General features: G+C 44.2%; 1 pseudogene; it reads left to right on the top strand.

The window, feature by feature from the left end:
• Positions 1-1,409: 1,409 nt before the first annotated feature.
• LOC105547254 lies at positions 1,410-2,045 on the top strand (annotated as a pseudogene).
• Positions 2,046-4,224: the final 2,179 nt, after the last annotated feature.

Here is a 4,224-nt window from a genome sequence, read left to right as displayed (position 1 = left end):
AGGCCTGCAAAAATGTGAGGGCTGAGAATCTTGGGGAAAATAAGCAAGAACAAAGGCCCTAAGGTGGGAACAAGTCTGATATGTCGGAAACAGCAAGTAGGCCATGGTGCTGGAGCCCAGTGGGGCTGGATGATGAGTGGGAGGAATGAGGTCACAGAGCAAGGCAAGTGTCAGAAAGCACAGGGCCTGGTAGGCCGTGGGGAAGGGCATTACTCAGGGAAGTGACAGGATCTTTTTGGCAATAACATGATTGCCATTTTTAAAATATCACTGTGGCTGTTGAGGACAGACTATAGGAAACTCAAAAATGAAAGCAAGGAGGTCAGTTAAGAGGCATTCTCCATATTCCAAACAAGAGATGATGGAGACTAGGGTGAGGATGATAGAGGTAAGAGAGAAATTGATACATGTGGGATATATTCAGGAGGTACAGCCCATGATACTTGCCAATAGATTGGACCAAAGAGGAGATGAGGGACCTAGAGGAATCACAGATGACTCCCTGGGTTTCTGGCCTAAGCAATGGAATAAAAATTGTGCCATTTAATGGAATGGGAAAGAAGATAACTGTTCTTAGAACTACAATGAAAAGAGGTTATTAAGTACAGTGGCTCATGCCTATAACCTCAGCTCTTCAGGAGGCGGAAGCAGGAGGATCATTTGAGGCCACGAGTTTGAAGCTGCAGTGAGCTATGACGGTGCCACTGCACTCCAGCCTGAGCCATGGATCAAGACTGTGTTTCTAAATAAAATAAAAAGATGAAAAGAGGTTAGGGAAACCACTGTCCTAGGGAAAGCAAGATCCTGAGACACAGACAATGAGCAAAGGGGAGATTTTCTCCCTCCACTCTTGCTGCTCTGTCAACTGATGGCGTTAAGTCCTGCCTCATAAGAGCCTGGCCCAGCCCCAGCCCCCGACTTTCTTCTCCTCCTGATGTTAGAACTCTGCTCTGCTCTTTCTCGCCCCTTTCTCCCTTGCAGGGTTGTGGTAAGGACTAAAGAATATAAATAGAATGCCTAGAAGAGTTTCAAGTATATAATAAATTCTTGTTAATTTTTTTCTTTCTTCTGTTTGTTCTTTGTTATTAGATAAAACATTTTCATGCATAAAATTTGAATACACTTTGTCAATTGAAAATAAAAAGATTCCATAAATTCCAATCATTCACTGTTAAATTTCTATGCTGAGTTCTCTTTCCCATCTTGCAAGATAGTGGGTGAAAAGGTTGAGAAGCCAGATCCTAAGAAGAAGAAACCAGAAGCCAAGAAGGCTCATGCCGGTGGCAAGGTAAAAAGGGGTAGCCTCAAGACTAAAAAGCCCAGGAAGGAGAAGTCCCATTGCAGCTGAAATCCTGTCCTGGTCAGAGGAATTGGCAGGTACTCCCGATCCGCTGTGTATTCCAAAGCCCATGTACAAGAGGAAGCGCTCAGCTGCTGAATCCAAGGTTGGAAAGAAAAAGGAAAAGGTTCTTGCAACTGTTACAAAACCAATTGGTGGTGACAAGAACAGTAATACCGGGTGGTGAAACATCACAAAATGCCTAGATATTATCCTACTGAAGATGTGCCTCGAAAGCTGTTGAGCCACGGCAAAAAACCCTTCAGTCAGCACATGAGAAAACTGCGAGCCAGCATCACCCCCGGGACCATTCTGATCACCCTCACTGGGCGCCACAGAGGCAAGCGGGTGGTTTTCCTGAAGCAGCTGGCTAGCGGCTTGTTACTTGCGACAACCTCTGGTCCTCAACCAAGATCCTCTACAAAGAACACGCCAGAAATCTGTCACTGCCACCTCAACCAAAATTGCAGTGTAAACCAATATCAGCAGTGTAAAAATCCCAAAACATCTTACTGACGCTTACTTCAACAAGCAGCAGCTGCGGAAGCCCAGAAACAGGAAGGTGAGATCTTCAACACAGAAAAAAAGAAATACGAGATTACAGAGCAGCGCCAAATTGATCAGAAAGCTGTGGACTCACAAATTTTACCAAAACTCAAAGCTTTTCCTCAGCTCGGGGGCTACCTGTGATCTGTGTTTGCCCTGACGAGTGGAATTTGTTCTCACAAGCCAGGCACGGTAGCTCACGCCTATAGTCCCAGCACTTCAGGAGGCAGAGGCAGGTAGATCGCTGGAGCTCAGGAATTCAACGCCAGCCTGGGCAACATGGCAAAACCGCATCTCTACTAAAAACACAAAAAAGAAAATTGGCCAGGTGTAGTGATGCACGGCTGTGGTCCCAGCTACTGGGAAGGCTGAGGTGGGAGGATCAGTTGACCCAGGAGGCAGAAGTTGCAGTGAACCAAGATCACGCCACTGCACTTCAGCCTGGGCAACAGAGTGAGACCTGTCTCAAAAAACAAAAGAAAATAAAAGAAAAAGAAGAACAAAAGAAATTTATCCTCACAAACTGGTGTTCCGAATTTCTTAAGAACCTAAGTAAATAACTGATTTTAAAAATTATATGCCAAACTATTTTTCATTAAAAAAATTACAGCACACAGGCCGGGCATGGTGGTTCATGCCTGTAATCCCAGCACTTCGGGAGGCCGAGGCAGGTGGATCACTTGAGGTTAGGAGTTCGAAACAAGCCTGGCCAATGTGGGTGAAACCCCATCTCTACTAAAAACACAAAAATTAGGGCCAGACATGGTGGCTCACGCCTATAATCCCAGCACTTTTGGAGGGACAGGCAGACAGATCACAAGGTCAGGAGATCAAGACCATCCTGGCCAAGATGATGAAACCCCGTCTCTACTAAAAATACCAAAAAAATTAGCCAGGCATGGCAGCACATGCCTGTAATCGCAGCAGGAGAACTGCTTGAACCAGGGAGCTGGGAGTTGCAGTGAGCCGAGATTGCGCCTCTGCACTCCAGCCTGGGCGACAGAGCAAGACTCCATCTCACAGAAAAAAAAAAAAAAAAACTTCAGCATGCAATTCACCTGGGGTTTAGATAACCAGTTCATTTTTTTTCTCATGATCTGCCTCTTCTATGCTACTTCTCTTTTATTCTGCATAGTTTCCTGGATGAACTCAAAGACATCCATGGTTTCAGTTTTCATCTCTCCGCTTTCCCTTTCCTGAGCAGCACACCTGTAAAGCCCACTCCACTGGAGAGCTCCACTAGAGTGTCGCCTGAGAGCTTCAAACACCAATCGAACGAAAACAAAATGTATCTCCTACAGGCCCAAGACAATTCTTCCTTTCCCGGTCTCTCTGACGACAGCATGTACCCCATGGCCCAAGCCCACAATCTAGAAGTCATCCTAGGCTCCTCCCTTTCATTCACTCGCATCCTTTTTCCTAAGCTATGCTGTGATTTCTACTTCCTCCACGACTCCTGAGTCAGAGCCACATCGTCTACTCCACCTGCACTTCCTTAAGTCATGTGCTTTGTCACACCTGGATTACTGGGAGAGCTTTTCACATGACAGATGGAGATAAAAAAAATAAGCAGAAAAACAGCCTTGAGGGAACACACACGATGCAGGGAGAAGAAATCTATTTTGTATCCTCACAGATAAGAAAAACTAAGCAAATATGAATAAAACAGGTTACCTTTTACAAAGGAGAAGGGCAAGTATTCAGAGAAGAAAATAAAAATATAGTAGCAGAAAAGAAAAACTTATGGTGGTTGGAGGACAAAACTGAAAGGATCTCCCACAAATTGCAGCAAAAGGCAAAGGGATAAAAAACAAGAGAGAAAAGATAAAAAATTAGAAGGCCAGTGCAGTACATGAATAATAGTACTTCTTCTAGAAAGTGTAGGGAAAACAAAAAGATAGAAATATACACAAATTAATTTTTAAGATAATTTCCTAGAAGTGAGGGGCATGAGTTTCTAGATTGCAAGGGTTTGAAGCATGTCAAGTAAAATGGATAACGGTAAGAGTAGCTAACACGAACAGTATTAGGGCTTCCTCTGTGCCAGGCACTGTTCTAACTGCTTTAATATATTTAACTAATTTCCTTGTCAAAACCATCATTATCCACCTTTTACACATGTAGAAATTAAAGCTGAGAAAAATTGAATAACCTGTCCAAGACAATACAGTCAGTATGTGATAAGACTGGCATTCAACTGCAGCTGGCCCGTGCTGTACACTGAGTGCTCTAAATCACTGTACTACATTGGATGTGAATAGACTTACACCGCGATTCCCATCAGGATACTGGGATCTAGGCGAAGATGCCATAAGCTTCCAGGGAGAAAAAGCAGGTCT

The sequence above is a fragment of the Mandrillus leucophaeus genome, unplaced genomic scaffold (genome assembly GCF_000951045.1).
Source record: "Mandrillus leucophaeus isolate KB7577 unplaced genomic scaffold, Mleu.le_1.0 Scaffold381, whole genome shotgun sequence".
Taxonomy (NCBI): domain Eukaryota; kingdom Metazoa; phylum Chordata; class Mammalia; order Primates; family Cercopithecidae; genus Mandrillus; species Mandrillus leucophaeus.
This window is presented reverse-complemented; position numbering and strand designations above follow the sequence as displayed.